At 39.6% G+C, this 18,239-nt stretch overlaps 1 protein-coding gene across 9 annotated transcripts in view; it reads left to right on the forward strand.

Moving 5' to 3' along the window:
- Positions 1-2,589: 2,589 nt before the first annotated feature.
- Positions 2,590-18,239, forward strand: part of EZH2 (enhancer of zeste 2 polycomb repressive complex 2 subunit) — a 111,600-nt gene continuing 95,950 nt past the window's right edge. For 5 of the 9 annotated variants that reach the window (XM_020977491.2, XM_020977490.2, XM_020977496.2 and 2 more), the window contains exon 1: positions 2,590-2,740. The gene's annotated coding sequence lies outside the window, so the exon portion shown is untranslated. The remainder of the gene's footprint in view (positions 2,741-18,239) is intronic. The other 4 variants (XM_020977493.2, XM_078153060.1, XM_020977495.2 and 1 more) reach the window with 1 other exon arrangement.

Genomic DNA, 18,239 nt, shown 5'->3' on the forward strand with positions numbered 1-18,239 from the left:
ATACCCTTTACATGACCAAAGCTTGATTATAACTGCCCCCCCCCTTACGCTGTTCTCTTTGCCAATACCACTCTTTGACTCAGCTTCTCTGATTGGTGGCCTGGAGAGTGGAGCAAAAAAAAAGTCTTCCCAAGTCCCCATTTGAAGAGGGCTTAGAATGCCAGCCAACTTGGTAACTGATCATCGCGGAGAATGCATTATCTTTGGTATTCACATCTCAATATCCTAAATTGCTTCTGCCTCTCCGACTGGAAGGCTGAGCTTGCAGCAGGCCCACCCAAGCACACACTGGAATTCTCACGTGCACACACATACCTCTCTGCTACCCCCCCCCCCCATTTATAGAGAGCTCAGAAGCCTAACTCTTCATTTCCCACCAATGGCACTCCTTGGATTCTGCTGCACCATCATCATGTCTCCACACTAAACCTTCTCCCAATCTCCCCACTCAGCTCACTTTTCTTTTCTGTGTTGTCTTTCCCCGTTAGCACAGTGGGCACTTAATATTTACTATTTGTTAACATTTACTGTATTGTATTGTTTATTTCATATTTCAATAATTCCAAATCCTCAAATATCCATGCAGGAGACTGTTATTTGTGTATGGGTGGGAGTATGGGTGATTAGTCCCATAGAAATTACAGGGAAAGTCACCAAATGAAGGCTTCTGATTTTAATTTTCTAGTATTAACTTTGAAAAGAAGTGGCAATGGAAAGGATATCATCAGAGGTGAAAGACACGAAAAGGTCCACTAGAAAAGGTGGGCTGGAAATGTGACAAAGGATGAGCGATAACTGACGGACAGCCCTCAGCTTCTGCTGGCATCCAGATCTAGAGGAAGATCTAGAGGAAGCCTAGAACGTTGGGTGGACCCCTGTGTAGGCCATAGAATGACATATGATACATAGGACATGCAACTATATTATTGGGGGTGTGGTGGGTAGATATCCATATTTGTCACCTTTACAAACTGAAAAACAAATTATATATAATTCCTGTAGTCCTTTCTCCCTCCAAACTAGTTGATAATTTGGGTTTTCTTAGAGCTATATAATATTTAACTGTGTCTCTGGACTCTGGAACAACGTGAAGTCCCAGTGCAAGTAGGCAATTCCTATAGTTAAATTTATACAGATGTAAATTTAAATTTTATATACACATATACATGCATACGTATCAATAAACACGCAAACATACACATATCAATAAACATTTAAAAAAATTAATTGCCCGTATCCCTTTAGAAATATAATTCAAACTATCTCAGGGACAGCTTAATGTCTCGGTTAAAAACAAAACCCAACCAAACAACCCAAACCCCCAAACCAAAAAAGTGGAATTTATATTCTGTACGGTCGACTTCTGTTCCTGCGTCTGGAATTGGGTTTTCTTAAGGTCACTAATGCTTTTACAAATTCACCGCGTTAGAGCCACCGTAACATTCTTTCCAAAAAGGGGTTAGTTAGCCCGAGGTCTGCCCGGCGCATGTGAGCGCTTCATCTAAGTGACTTAGAAGCTGACACGTGCACTCGGGCTTGCAGCCCAGAGCACAGCCAAGGCTTTAAAAAAACGGCGACCTGAAATGTCACTGACAGCCTTTCACTCATTTTTTAAGCCCAGCCCCGCAGCCAGGGCTGGGTCCGGAGCGGGCGGAGGCCCCCCAAGCGCCTCCCGCGCCCCTAACGGCCGAGCGCCCCAGGGCGGCTCCCCGCCCCAAGCGAGCGCGCTGATTAGCCGGGCCGGCTCCCGCCAGGGCGGGCGGGGAGCGCCGCGCGCCTCGCATGCAAATCAGCGGCAGAGCCCCAGGCGCCGAGGCCAGCGCGCGCTGCGCCGCCCCTAGCGGCCGTCAAGTGCAGCCGCCGCCCGGGCTCGGTCCGAGGCAACGCGGCGGCCGCGGCGGGCTCCGGAGGCCCTGGGACGCCAAGGCTCGCCCCAACCCCGGGTCTCCCGGAGACACCTCGCCTCCGCCCTCCCGGGGCTCCGCCTGGTCCAACCCGCCACTCGGGAGAGAAAGGAGAAAGAGCGCGGCCGTTAAAACCGTTACCACGCCTTGAGTTTCGAACTGATTCAAACTTGGCCGCCAAGGCCCCTTGAACTACACCTCCTTCCGACGCCCCTCCTCCCCTCCCCTCCCTGGCCCCGCCGGGGCTCTGAGGTGGCTATTCCCGCCAAGATTAGAGCTACATCTCCGTCCTTCCCCACCCGCCACCCAGATCCTTTCCCTCTCCTCCCCGCCCCTCTCCCGGCCTGGCTCGTCCAGCCGGCCCCTCCTCCCCTCCTCCTCCAGCCGTGTTCGCCCAGCGGCCCACTCGCCTGCCCGATCCGTACCCTGCGTGTAAAACGAGAGAACAAAGGGACGGCGGCGGTAGTTTCACACGTAAAAACCCCCAGCGTCTCAGGGAGTGTGTGTGTGTGTGTGTGTATATGAGAAAATGTGTATGTGTGCGTACAGTCCGGAGATAAGTATATGCGTGGGGCTGTGGGTCTTCCCGGCGCCTGGGAGCTCGGCGGGTCCTCTGATTGGAGGAGCGCCTGCCTCTCGTCCCTCCAATCGGGGCGGCGCTTGATTGTAGTGGGGGGGCCAATGAGAGCGATGGCGATTGGGCTGTCAGGTTTGGCGCTCGGTCCGGTAGCATCCGACACCCACAGGGACAGAGAAAGCAGCGGAGGACCGGCGGCGGCGGCGGCGCGCGGGAGCAGCGCGCGGGGACCGGCGCGGGCTGGGGAGAGGGAAAGAAGGTAAAGCCACCGGGCCGGCCCCGGCCAGCGGGACGGGCTCAGGAACCCGTGGAGTTACGGGCGGCGGCGTTATTGCTTGTCTCTGGGTATCGCCCCGGAGCGGGGTTCACCCGGCGCCTTCTTTGTATGACCGGGGGGAAGGGAGCCCGAAGCTGGGGGGACGGGGGTCGGCGGCCCGCACTTGGGGCGGCCACAGACGCAGGGGATTGAGTGGCCGGGGTGGGGGGAACGGCCCGGAGAGCGCTGGGTCGCTGTGGTCGGGGTGTTTTGTTTTGTTCCCGCCTCCCACCACCCGCTTTCCTTTTTCCTTTTCCGCCTGATCCAGCGGGTTTGGGGCTCGGGGCTCGGTCCCGGCCGCCCCAAGGGTCCTTTGTGTGCCTGGCGTCGGGAGAGCTCCGGGCGTGACGGGACAGACACAACTTGGTGGGACCTTGCACTCAGACAAAGGAGAGACTGTGTCTGACGAAAAGAGCTTGGGCTTGTGGGAGGGGGCGGCACAACTTGTGCCCCCGACTGCGGGAGGGGGCTGGGGGGGTGTGGGTCGGCGGCGCTGGCCTCTATTTAGGAGAAAGACCGCCCCTCCTCCCCTTCCCCAACACCCGTCCCTACCCTGTCCCCCTCCCCTCCCCCCTTCGGAGCTTATAGACCATGCAGCTCTGACCGCACTTAGCGTGGGACAGCGTGCACGAGGGAAATCTTGAACTCCGAGTCCCCCGAAATCTATCATTTCCCAAAAGAAACAACTTTAAGCACCGTTTCAGAATTATTCTCCAGCATTAGGATAGTTGTTCTTCTCTCTCACCTTGGAAAGATTTTGGGCCGTTTTTAGGTTTCTCTCCCGTCTTCTTTCTAGGCGTCAGGAAGCTGGTCTGTTCCTTATGCTTAGTTTGAGGGAAGAGTTGAGTTGTTTTTCCTTTTCTCTCTTTTGTTCTCATTGAGTGCTTGCGATTGAAGTTCACTTCGTTTCATTTCTGAAAATTTACCACTTGGGGTAGACTTTTGCTAAGGGACAGTGTGACAGAAGCTTTTGGAAAACTCTGTAAACTCAATATTGAAAGCAACTTTTAGTCCGTTTACAAATTTCAAGCCGTTTGTCCAACTTCACTGTGTGATTTGAGAATGGAGGCAGGTGCTAAAGACTTATTATATACATCCCATATGCCCAGGAGTAGATGGTAGAGATATTGGCAAATTTGTTTGAGCTCTTTGACTTGAATATGCCAGTGTTAATGTGGCTTTAGATCATAGTAGCTTTCTTGTTTTAATTGAATTTGTTTGCCATGAAAAATACCCTTTAATGATTAAGAAATGTTTGGGAGTGAAAATGGCTCAGTGTATAAATAATTGAATGAAAACTTCCTTTGAGTAACTGGAATGAAACCTTGTGTGTTGAACAGTCTGTTAACGAGGTTAATAGAAATAAAGACTTTTAATTATATTTTGAGTCAAGTTTACTTAACTGTATTTTAAAGATTGTTCTCACTATTTTTTTAATCTTTTTTTTAAACTGTAGTAAACATTGAATTGCATTATACACCCTTAAGACACTAACAAATAGCTCCGAAGTTCACTTAGTGTAACATTCTTATTTTACAAATGAAGAAATCAAGGCTAAGAGAGTTTGACTTGTTTAAGGTCACACAAAATAGTTAGTGGCTGAGTCAGATTCAGAACCTAGGTCTTCTGACTGCAAATTGAATACCCTTTCCATTATACCTTACTGCCGTTCTTTAGCATTTCAATTTTCTTCATTCTTCCCTACAAGAATGGAAAGCAAATCCAAATCCTTTCTTGTTGCTGTGTGTAGGGAAAAAAAATCTGCCTAGATTGTTCTTGTCAAGGTAACAATATTAAGCGCCTACTGTGTTCTAGGAACTGTACTAAGGCTGGAACAAGTATGTAGCCCTAGCCATTTTCATTGTTAATTTATTAGCTTAGTTAATTTATTTTGATCTATTCTAGCTTTCTATTCATTGCTCCTCTAGCTTGATTTCTTGATATATAGTTATCAAAGACACTTCCAGTCTATGTGTGGTGATGTGCTTTGGGATGTAATGTGAAAATGTTGTTAAGGAATGTATCTGAAGACATAATATGCTCTTGAAACAAATTTCTATGTTCAGGAGAGAGATTAAATTTAAAGTGAGAATTTTAAACCATATTGTGCTATATGGTGGCCATTTGAAAAAAACAAAAGGCAGCAGATTTCTCTCTGGAGTATTGAGGTAGACTTTAAATAAATGAATAATGTTTAAATTTGAGTAATAAAACATTTCAAGTTACTTCCTTACAGAGTTTTTTTTTTGGGGGGAAATCCCATTAATATTTTTGGTTGCAAATTTGCCCAGATGAATCTGTCATATCTATTTGATGGTCATTTGGATATTCTGGGACCTGAGGTACTAATTCTGAATATATAAATAGTTCAGTGTTCTGACAATTCTGTAACTGCAATTAGAGTGAAAATAGAGATTTAAGACCCTTTAAATATTGTCATATTACTAGAATATATTATTACTTATTGTTACATTACTAGAAAAATTCCAGTTAACAGTCAACTCACCAGACATGTATTAAGGTACTGTAGTAAGCTCTGGGGTTACAAAGAAAGGCATGATCCCTATCCTCAAGGAAATAACATCCTAATGGGGAGACAACATATGAACAACTGTACATGCAATCATATATACAGTGTAAATGGGAAGTAATTTTGGAAGACATAAGCAGAGTGTCTGACTGGAGAAGACTGGAAAGGCTTCTTGTATAAGATGGGATTTGAGTGGAATCTTGAAGGAAGTCTGCAAAGAATCACTTTACATATGGTATCTCAATTGATACTATCATTTGCTCTGAATAGCTGAATATTCTTGTTTTTACAAATGAGAAAACTGAAGCTGAGAGATGTGAAATGATCACGATCACATATTTGGTAAGGCAGGATTTGAACTCAAATTTTCCTGGCTCCAGGGCCTGTGCTGTAGTAGCTAGTGCACTCAAAGTCTTTTCATGTGGTAAAATTGGAAGAGGAATCCAAAGTTTATTTTAATGGTCCCAGTATCGTCGAGTTAAAACAAACAAACCCCAAACCAAACACTTGTTGATAGTACAAGTTCAGTTAAATATTTATTAGGTTCCTACTATGCTTTGCATACAAAGCACTCTTCTAAGGTGTTGGGAATGTAAATGAAAAATCACCTTTTGTGTGCTCGAGGAGCACATTCTAATGGGAGTGTGTCCTACATGTATATAAATTAAATATGATAAAATTTAGAATAATGAGACACAAATTTGAGGAGGGAGAGGTATCAGGGGTAGCTTCATGAAGGAAGCTGAATTTAAGTTGAAGGAAGAGAGAGAAGCAACTTGGGGAGCAGGAGGAGCCTTTTGACAATAAAGGACAAATTCATGGAGATGGGAGAGGGCAATATGAGAACAGTTGCTTGGTTTGACTGGACAATGGAATTAGGATGGGGAATAAACATAGCAAGAGACAAATTAGATTGGAGCTAGATTGTGGAAGGCTTTGAATTCCAGAATTTTGAGTCCAAATTTTGTTTAAGATCAGAGATAAAGACCTGGAAGGGACCTCAGTGGTCATCAGTGGGTTAGACTAACCCCCTCATTTTACCCATCACAAATTGAAACCATGGAGAGTTTAAGTAACTGGCCAAGGTCAGACAGAGGCAGTAAGAAGTCATTGGAGGTTTTTAAGTGGTAGAGTGATATACAAAATAATGGAGTTACATTAGGAAGATTAATCTATAAGCCTGATACTAGGTGGGCTGGAGAAGGAACAGACTGGAGGGAGGAAGACCAGAAAGAAAGCTGTTAGAAATAAGGGCCTCTACTAGGATGATTATCTTAGACTTGAAGGAGCTGAGTGCTTTCAGACTTAGAAACAACAGGATTGGGTGTATGGGGTGATAGATAAGGAAGAGTCAGAGATGACTCTTATGTCACCTTATGTCATCTTATGAGCACTGGTATAACACAAAATACTTTATATGTTGATATGGGTGTAGTCAATTCTTGATTGACTTGGAACCAAAGCAATAAAGACTAGTCTTGGACCAACTTTCTTTTACTATCTGGGTATCTCAGGCTACCTTTCATGGAAAAGTTGGTATGCTCAGGAAATTCAAATTAATTTCAATACTGCCTAAACAAAATAAGTTAGAGATCCTGATCCGTTGTTGGTGTCAGAAACAAAACATTTCTAGCAATAGATATATAATGAAATTCCAGAGAGAAATAGAAATGGTTTTTAGATTCTATACATAACACTTAAGTATGCATGATCAAGGATTGACTATAAATTATGTAGGGTCTAATGTGGATGTGATTTGCTTTGACTTGTGAAAAGACATAGGAATTTTAAACATGTAAGGAAAAAAGTAAAAGTTGAGTAGAGAGAATTTTTATTGGATAGTGAAATATCTGAGGTCATTTTCTTAAGCCAGTAAAGATTATAAAGGTAGTTAAACAATATATTTAACAAGGTGAGTGATATAGTGAAGACATAAATTTCAATGAAACAATTATGAATTCATATTTGATATTTCAGAGAAGAGAATATGGTAATATGCATTCCTTTTTTGGGGGGGGCTGGGACATAAGTTCAAAACTTGGTAGAATGTTGGGCTCAGTGTCGGGATACTGATGTAACTAAAATATGGTGTTAAGGAGAGAGTGCCTTGGCCGCTCAGTTGGGGCTTTCTTAGTGGTAGCAAGCTTCTGGGGTCACCCCAGGCCAAGAGTTTATTCCTTAGCTGCTTACAGTTCTTCAGTCTGAATGATCATACTTTGGGGAGTCATAGTAGCTGATATATAGCATTTCCTCTTTACATATGGTACCTTCTTTGATCCTCACATGTAGGTGCTCTTATCATACCCCATTTGCAGCTAAGGAAACTAAGGTTTAGGATTGTTAAAACAATTTGCGCAGGGTCTAGCTAGTTAAGTGTGAATCCAAGTCTTTCTTACTCCCAAATCCAGCCCTCAATCCACTGTGTCACACTGCCTTTCTAATTGAGTTAAGTTAAACAAATTCACGAGAAACTAAAACAATGCTTGTTTTATTAATTTATACTCAGAGATATATTTAGAAAGAACTGGTACTGTTACTCTGCCCTTAGGTAAGTAGGTTTGCTCAGAAAGCCAGTTTATTAATTTGTAATGGCAAGAGAACTAGTATTAGTCATCTGTACAAAAGACTCCTGCTGGGGAGGTCAAAGTCCATTTAGTAGACCAAATTACAAAATAATCTGAAGACTGTTTAGTGAGTGTAGTATCAGAAAAAAGGGAAGGAATTAGATGTTAAGGAATATTCCTGTTAAACTAAGATAGTTTGGTAAATTTTTCTTATCCATTCTAGGGATATTTCTATCTCTAAACAATTGTTTTGAGAACCAGTATACCCTTTCCAATGGACCGCTAGTGCTAAATAAACATTGACAGATTATTTGGCTACCCTGATTAAGTGCAGATGACCACGACAACATTTGCTTCAATGTGGTACCATATAACTTAATAAGTTTCTTATTCTAGATATTTCATTCTGAGGTCTTAAGTGGTATTCTTCTTGGTTGGATTTTGGGGAGTGGTATTACTGGACAAATAAATCCCAGATTATCAGTCATCCTAAGCAACATGATATCACATTATAATACAATACATTTGAGTGTATCGCATCTTAATTTACTTCAGTTATTTAGGAAGTGGTATAATGCTGGTTTGGAGTTTGAGCGATGTGATGGCTCATACTCCTCAGCAATTCATGTACCTTTGATGATGATGATGATAATAGTTTCCATTAAAAACAAGTAATTTCTTGATTTTTCCTCTGCTCCATGGAACTGTTTTTTTTTTTAAACAGAAAAACTGAAGCAAAACTGCCTGGGTCTGACAATTCAATATTCTGCACTCAAGGCTCTTCCCTCCCTTTGAGAGGAGGGCATTATTTTTTATCTTCTGTTTTCCTGTACTAAGATTGATCATTGCGTTTAATCTTCATTAAGCTGCCTTTTAAATGTTACTGTTGTCATGTATTGTCCTGGTTTTGTTTTTATTCTGTCAGTCCATAAAAGTTTTTCCATGTTTCTCTAAATTCTTTAAATTTGCCATTTCTTGTTACATAATGATATTCTATTGCACATGCCAAAATTTGTTCAGCTATTCTTCAATTGGTGGACACTTATTTTGTTTCTTGTTTTTTAGTTCTATGAATATTTTGATAGATGGGACCTTTGTGACAGTCTTTGGCTTTCTTGGGGTAGTAGGATCAGTGGTTCAAAGACTATGTGACTGGGTTAGTGATTTTTCTCACATAATTTCAAATTTTTTTTTTTCCAGAATGGTTGGAATAATTTACAGTGCCACCAGCGGAGTATTAGTGTAATAGCTCACATTTAGATGATACTTTTTGGCTTTGATTTTTTCACAACTTGGAAAAGGTCAGTAGAGCAAGTATTATTAAGATTTTACAGATGAAGGAAAGTGAGGCCCAGAAGAAACAAAGCGACCTGCTCAGGTTCACACAGCTATTAGGTGTTGGAACTGGGATGTGAACCCAGGACTTTAAAAATTTTGAGCCTGTTCCAGTGCTTCTTACAGTATGCTGCCCCTGAAGCTGGATCACTGTGGCAACTGACCGACATTATTTTATGTCAGTTCTATTTGAGAGGATGATGTTTTCTAGCCCTTATTTTACAATTCTTTGTATCGGGGAGTATTATATTTTGGTACCCTACAGTACACTGACAATGTTTGTAATAATGATAATGGAATGATGAAATTTTTCACATTCCCATTGAAAGTGGTCTGGGTGTTTTAGTGGACTGCATGCTTAATATGAGTTAACAGTGAGCATAACAGCTAGAAAAGCTAATGTTATTGTAGACTTCATTAAGAGGTGGCTCTGAGGGAGGCAGTACTTCCACAATACTCTTTCCTGGTCAGACCACATCTGAAGGACTATATTCAGTTCTAGTTACTAATTTTAGGAAAGAGATCAGAAAGCTGGAGTATGTCTGGATTAGGGAGATCACTACAGTAAGAATAGTAGAGAACATGTCATATCCAGATTATTAGAAGGAAGAAATGATGATTAGCGTAGAGAATAGAACACTTGGGAAATGGACTGATAGTTATCAAGTGTTTAGAAGACTATCCTTTAGAAGAGGGTTTAGATTTATGATTGTAGAGGGTAGAATGATGAATGATGTGAAAAGAATACAAAAGTAGATTGATATAAAGAAAAGATTCCTAAAAATTAAAACTTTCCCAAAGCAGGATGAGGTAGTGGGTTCCCTCTCTTTGGAGGTCTTCAAGCAGAGCCTTGATAAATACTTATTTGAGCTTGTCTTTGAAGGGATTCTTAGTCACCTATGGATTAAACTAGATGAAATCTGAGTACTCCAAGATTCTGAGATCCTTGAACATAAATATGAAGATGGGAAGTGAAGCAATTGGAGAGGATTAGATTTGTTTTAATTGTCAAAGATTTCTTATTGTAATTAATGACTGACTCTTTTTTTGGTAATTAAAATGAGTTTGGAAATGAAAGAGCAGAAATATTGTGGGATATATTTTTATTGGTATCTTATCAGAATGATATCCCACACTGAATTTTAAGAAGTGTTATCTAAAAATGAAATAGCGAAGGTAGAACATTGGTCTTTAGTCTATAGACCTGCATCTTTAGATCTCAGACCTATGTCTTAGATCCCTCTGTTTCAGTAGACCTCTAAACTGATTATCACTGCCATCTCTTTTCCTTCCCCTTTCTTCGTAATTTGTAGCTAGTACAACGCTATTCAAGAATTTCATTATTACAATTTCCTCCTTTTTTGAGAGGTGATCCCTTCCATCCTTGGAAAGGAAATGGAATAGTAACAACACATTATGCTTTAAGACGGGGTGGGGAAGTTGCCACCCTTAGGACACATGTGGCCTTCTAGGTCCTCCCTTGTGGTCTTTTGATTTGAGTCTAAGTTTTAAAGAACAAATGAGATTTTGTTCTGTGAAGTTTGGATTCAGTCAAAGGACCATATGTAGCCTCAGGCCGAAGGTTCCCCATCCTTGCTTTAAGGTTTGCCAACAAAGTAGATTGATAGGTGCTTTTATTATCTGCATTTTATTTAAGACATTAAATGACTTAAGACTTTCTGATTCCAAATTCAGCACTCTATCCACTAGGGCTATCCAACTAGCTTTTCCTCATACAAAGTTGGACACCTGACAAGATGAAAACAGAAATGATCTCTAGTAACAACTAAGTTATATGGGTTAATGGATAAGACTTAGATGTTTTAGAAATATCTGCTGTAACAGAGAGATTTGAGTTAGTTGGGAAATTACATTAACAGATTCATTTAATATATATATGTATATATTCTGTTTTTTTTTGGTGAGGTGATTGGGGTTAAGTGATTTGCCCAGAGTCACACAGCTAGGAAATATTATGTGTCTGAGGTCAGATTTGAACTCAGGTCCTCCTAACTCCTGGGCTTGTGCTTTATCCACTGCGCCACTTAGCTGTCCCCAAATTCAGTTACATTTTAAAAAGTTATGTCTATAAATGTATAAAAAATACATTTAAAAGTTAAGGAAGTAGAAAGCAGTATGGCAGAAATTGGGCGTAGACCAATATCTTGCACCATTTACCAAGGTAAGTTCAAATGGATACATGATCTAGATATGAAGAGACATATTACAAGAAAATTTGAAGAACATTATCAGACATGGATAGGGGAACAATTTATGAATAAACAAGAGATAGAGAACAGAGTGAAGTGTAAAGTAGATAATTTCAATTACATTAAATTAAAAAGTTTTTGGACAAGTAAAGCAAATGTAGCCAAGATCAGAAGGAAAGCAGCAAATTAGGGAAGATTTTTATAGACAATTTCTCAGATGAAGGCTCATATTTTAAATATATGAAGACCTTTGTAAAGTCTATAAAAATATGAGTCATTCCTCAATTGACAAATAGTCAAAGGATATGAACAGGCAGTTTTTTGATGAAGAAATCAAAAGAACTTATAGTCATATGAAAAAATGCTCTAAATCATTATTGATTAGAGAAATGCAAATTAAAACAACCTTAAGATATCATTTTTCACCTATCAGATTGGCTAAAATGATTGAAGGAGAAAGTGGCAAATGTTGAAGAGGAGGTGGAAAAATTCGTTGTTGGTGGAATTGTGAACTGATCCAACCATTTTGGAGAGCAGTCTGGAATTCTGCCCCGAGAGTTATTAAACTGCCTATACACTTTGAAACTTCAATACTACTACTACTAGGTCTATTTCCAAAGATGATTAGGGAAAAAGAAAAAGAACATACATGTTCTAAAATTTTTATAGCATCTCTCTTTGTGGTGGCAAAGAACTAGAAATTTCAGGGATTCCTGTCCATTGGGGAATGGTTGAACAAGTTGTGGTATATGATTGTGATGGAATACTACTGTGCTCTAAGAAATGACGAGCGGGATGATCTTAGAAAAACATGGATAGACTTGCATGAAATAATAAAGAATGAAATGAGCAGGACCAGGAAAATGTTATATATGGTAATAGCATGTTGTTTTAAGAACAACTTTGAGTGACTAAGTCATTTTGACAATTATAATTATCCAAATTAATTACAAAGGACATGTGAGGGAAGATGCTATCTGCATCCAGAGAAAGAACTGTTAAACAGAAGTGTGTATAGAATGATTTTACATATATAAATACTTGTGTCTAATGGCAGCCATCTCTAGGGCGGAGGCAAGAAGAGGGAAGGGGAAAAAAAATTACATGATAACTTTATTATGTATTTGAAAGAAATAGCAAGTTGTACACAATAGATTTGCAGTTTCATGTGCAATCATCTTTTTTTTCCCATAAATTAAAAATTAAATACAATTTAAAAGAAAAAAATTAAGGAGTTACTTTTAAAAATTAGGATTAATTGAATCTTCAACTACCCCCATCCTCTAAGTTTAATAGAGACAGAGCTATTTTATCTTTCCCCCCAATTCTCAGCTGGTTTTGCTTCCAATTTCCCTTTCTCTTATAATAGTATCCCTATAAAGCATTTGGTGTTTGACATTCTCCCTCTCTTGTCCCCCAGTTACCCATAACAAAGTTAGTCATTAAGATCCATTGATTTTTGCCACTCCAAATTTCCCTCATATCTAAAGAATTCCTATTTATTCCCCCTGCCATCATCCTTCTAGGTCCTTGTGGCCCCACCCTGGATTAGACTCGTCACTAGCCTCTCTTCCTCTTCTCATCCATAGAATTGCTCTCCTGATATTCCTTTAACACTCACAACCTGCAACATACCATTCAAAAACTTGTCTACCTATGAGCTAATCCATACTGATCCTCCAACTGCTAGTACATACTACCTTGTATTTCATTACCTTGTTTAGTCAGCTAGATAGCCAGAGGATGGAGTGCTGGACTAGGACTCAGGAAGACCTAAATTCAAATACTACCTCAGACATTTACTAGTTGTGTGATCCTGGGCAAGTCATTTACCTCTCTAAGCCTTACTTTCCTCATTTGTAAAAAAGGGAATAATAATAATAATACAACCTTCTTAAAGGGTTGTTGTGAGAGTCTGCTGGGATAATGGGCAGCTAGGTGGCACAGTGGATAGAGTACCAGGTCTGGAGTCAGGAAGACCTGAGTTTAAATGCAGCCTTAGACACTAACTGGCAGTGTGACCCTGGGCAAGTCACTTGACCCTGTTTGTATCAATTTCCTCATCTGTAAAATGAGTTGGAGAAGGAAATGGCAAACTACTCCAGTCTCTTTGCCAAGAAAGTCCCAAATGGGGTCACAAAGAGTTGGACCCCACTGAAAAAATGACTGAATAAATATCTTTGTTAGTATTTTATGTAAATATCGAGTTTAAATAACTTCTGTGGTGAGAATGAGGGTGTAAATGTTGCTTGTTTAATATGCTTATTTTAAAAGTGGAATTAGTATTTAGTAATTTTTTGAAATTTCATGCTTGGGAAATTCTTAGTAGTTTAAACTTGGTGGCAGCCCAGGAAGAGTTCATTGGTGAGGTCTTTGCTTCACAATAGGTTGTTTTTGAGTGTGGGGGTGGGGTATGTTTGGATAGTAAGATAATTGAAAGTATTTAGAGATTCTTAGATACTTTGTTCTTGTGGTCCATTAAACTAGAAGTTACTGGTGATGGGCAATACCTTGATTCTTTCAAAAGATACTTGGTAGCCAAACATATACTAGTGCAGTACAAAAGAAAACTCTATACCAAAAAGATTGTCAAAATCAGGTAACTTATTTCGGTATTTAAGAGCTAAATTGGGGGTGGGGGTGGGGGAACCTTAGACCTCGAGGCCACGTGTGGCCTTCTTGGTCTTTCAGGTGCAGCCATATTTGACTGAGTCAAATTTTTTTTGTTTTGTTTTTTTGTTTAGCAGCTACTACAATATTTGCAATATTTGCAAGGCACCATCCTAGATTCTGGGGATGTTCCTCTCTCTCCTCCCACCATATGACATCTAAACATATAAGTATATACATGACTATTTGGGAAAAGAACACTAAAGAGTTTTACAGAACAAATCCTTTTATTAAGGGGATTTGTTCTTTGAAGTTTGGGTTCAGTCAGAGGGCCGCATTTGAGGACCTAGAGGGCCACACATGACTTCGAGGCCACAGGTTCCCCACCCAGCTGCTAAACATACCCTAAATTTTGTAGCAGATAATTCAGCATTTAATTAAATACACTTTACATTGTCAGTTGTTTCTCCCCAACTTTCTTAAGTCCCTTGAGAGCCTGGACTTTGTTTAATTTCTTTTCTTTTCTTTTCTTTTCTTTTCTTTTCTTTTCTTTTCTTTTCTTTTTTTCTTTTCTTTTCTTTTCTTTTCTTTCTTCTTTTCTTTTCTTTTCCTTCCTTCCTTTTTTTCTTTCTTTCTTTCTTTCTTCCTTCCTGTCTTCCATCTTTCTGTCTTTCTTTCACCACTGATTTCATTGATATAAGAAATTCCCAGATGAAGAAACTCTTTTCAATTCAGGTTGCCATCTTCTCTGCAACTTAGTCTTAGAGAGTTGCCTAGGGCAAAGAGAGGTTTAGTGACCTGATTTTGAATCTGGCTCTTTATCCACTGTACTGTGCTGCCTCTATTGTCTTTTATTTCTGCTGTATCATCCAATGCATCTAAAGTATAACAAATATTTGTTATGGACTGACTAGAAGTATATTAGGTTAGGAAAGGAATAATTTGGATGAGAGGATATATAAAAGCAAAGATTCCTGCTAGTAAAGAAAAAGTGGCTTTCAAATTTCTTTTTTTTTTAGGGCTAGGCAATGGAGTTAAGTGACTTGCCCAAGGTCACACAGGTAATACTCGTTATGTGTCTGAGGTTGGATGTAAACTCAGGTCCTCCTGAATCCAAGTCCCTTACTCTATCCACTGCGCCACCTAGCTGCCCCGGCTTTCAAATTTCTAAAGACCTGTCGTGAGCCATATAGCCTATGCCAAATAGAGTTGGAGGTACTAGGGACAAATGCCGTTTACAGAAATAAAATGAGTGTGCGGCTATTAAAAAATGAGTACTGCATGCCTAATTTTCTTCAATAAACAGTTGTACAATGCTCAAATTTACCTTTTTAAATCCTGAAGTTTGATTTCCTCCCTAGACCTCCTTATCTACTTCTGCCCAGGCCTTCAGAGAACAATCTTACTAAAGACATTTGGGGCAAGCTATGGTGCTGAGTTTTTACATGTTTTAGCTTTTAAATGTATGTATTTTAAATTTAGAAATGTTCTGATTTTTCTTTTGTACATTAGGATATTTAGTCAATACATTTCATAGGATGAAAAATTTTGAGGGTTGGAAACTCTAATCCAATCCCAATGTATGAAAGCCAAACCCCTATTATAACATGTGACAAGTGGTTGTTCCACCTGTTTTTGAAGACTTCTGAGAAGGACTGCCTACTACTTCCTGAAGCAGTATATTCTAGTTTTAGACAGCTATAATTCATATGAAATTTTTCATGATGTTAAGCTTAAGCTGGTCTCTTTGCAACTTCTACCTTTAGCTCCTGGTTCTGTCTTCTGGGGCCAAGTAGAACAAATCTTATATCTTCTAACATGACAGCCCTTCAAATACTTGAAGACAGCTATTATATCCCTTGAATCTTCTCCAGACTAAACATTTCAGTTCTTTCAAATGATTCTCATGTTACATGATCTCAAGGCCCCTTATAATCCTGGTTTCTCTCTTTTGGACACTCTTTAAATTATTAGTGTCAGAACTGAACACAAGATTCCACATGAAGTCTGAGGGTACAGTGGGACCATTACTTCTTGATTTCTGCATATTATGCTTCTCAGTAAAGCCCAATATCAAATCACCTTTTTTGGCTGCTATCTCACACTGATGATTTACTGAGTGTACCGTTCATTAAGACAGCTAGACCTTTTTTTAAGAACAGTTGCTGTGCCTAGCACATGCTTAGGAACATACCAAGCACATGCTTGTACTTAGGAAGTTGAGTTATTTTACCCCAGTGTAAGACTTTACATTCATCCTTATTGGATTTTACCTTATTAGATTGAGTCCAGTGCTCTAGCCTATCAAGATCCTATTGTTCGCTATCTCTCAGTTTTGTCTCGTTTGTAGATCTGGTGAGAGTGCCCTGTATTTGAAGAGACTTGGCTAGATGTGGCGTATATTTTTCTCATTTGAGCCAAAATGTCATTCCATCCAATCCAGTGAGCACCGTTTAGCAGCTACTACAATATTTGCAAGGCACTGTGCTAGATTCTGGGGATGTTCCTCTCTCTCCTCCCACCATATGACATCTAAACATGTTAAGTATATACATGACTATTTGGGAAAGGAACACTAAAGAGGCTCTCCACAACTTGGCTTTACCTTAACCTTTCCTGTCTAACTTGTTTTATTCCCCTGATCACATTCTACACTCAAGTAAAAGTAGACTATTTGTTTATTCCTATACAGTGCACAAGTCTCTCTCTGCTTTTGTTCCTTGCGGGCCTTCGTTTAGTTTTTTCCCTATGCTTGGGTGTTTGTTTTTTCCTGGGCTTTACATACTGAACTCCTTCCCATTCTTTAAAGCCCAATTTAAATACCACCTATTCTATTATTTTTAATCAAGATCTCCCCTCTCTCCCACGTTGTTTTATAGCTCTTTAATGCACTTATGATATTTTTGTTTGTTATGGTTGTCAGTGTAGTTTGACTTATTCCCTAACTAGACTATAAATTCTTGGAGTACATATTTTCTCTAAACTTTGTATCCAGTACTGTATTTTATCCACAATTAAATGATAAATTGTTGAGCTTGAAGAATCATGGATTAGCAGTTTCGTTAGATTTTACTATATACATTTTTTTACTTAAATTTTTTTTTCCAGTTACGTGTTAAAAAAATTTTAACATTTGTTTTTAAAAATTTGGAGCTTCCAATTCTCTCCTTCTATCCTCACTGAGAAAGCAAGCAATTTGATATAGATTATAAATATGTAGTCACGCAAAACATATTTCCATATTAGTCAATGTTATGAAAGAAAACACAGACCAAAAACCAAACAAAAACCCCCCAAGAAAAATAAAGTTAAAAAAAGTGTTCTTTGATTTGCATTCAGATTCCATCAGTTCTTTTTCTAGAGGTAGACAGCATTATTATGAGTCCTTCAAAATTGTCTTAGATCATTTTATTGCTGAGAATAGCTAAGTCATTCACAGTTGATCATCATTACAATATTGCTGTTACTGTGTACGTGTTCTCCTGGTTCTTCTCATTTCACTTTTTATCAGTTCATGTAAGTCTTTCCAGTTTTTTCTGAGAGAATCCTGCTCATCATCTCCCCCTCCCCCAATTATTTATTTATTCATTTTTTCCTGTAAGAATTAGTTCATTTGATTTTATTATGTTTTTGATACTGATTTATTTTTAGTTTCCAACAATTCACTTCCATAAGCTTTTGAGTTTTAAATTTTCTCCTCCACTCTTTTTTTTTGGCAAGGCAGTAGGGGTTAAGTGACTTGCGAGGATCACACAGCTAGTGAGTATCATGCATCTGAGGCTGATTTGAACTTAGGTCCTCCTGACTCCAGAGCTGGTGCTCTATCCATTGTGCCACCTTGCTGCGCCACCTAGCTGCCTCCCTCCACCTTCTTCACTCCCCAGAACAGTGTGCAATCTGATATAGGCTCTACATATACACTCCTATTAAGCATATTTTCACATTATTTATGTTGTAAGGAGGAATTACAACCAATTGGAGGAACCACAAAAAAGAGGAAACAAAACAAAACAGAAGAAAAAAAAAGAGGAAATATTATGCTTCAATTTGCATTCAGACTCCATGGTTCTTTTTCTGGATGTGGATAGCATTTTCTATCATGAGACTTTTGGAGATGTCTTAGATCCTTGCATTGCTGAAAAGAGCTAAGTCTATCAAAGTTAGTCATTGCACAATGTGGCAGTTACTATGTA

Source organism: Phascolarctos cinereus, unplaced genomic scaffold, assembly GCF_003287225.1.
Source record: "Phascolarctos cinereus isolate Bilbo 61053 unplaced genomic scaffold, phaCin_HiC Scaffold_1;HRSCAF=81, whole genome shotgun sequence".
NCBI lineage: Eukaryota > Metazoa > Chordata > Mammalia > Diprotodontia > Phascolarctidae > Phascolarctos > Phascolarctos cinereus.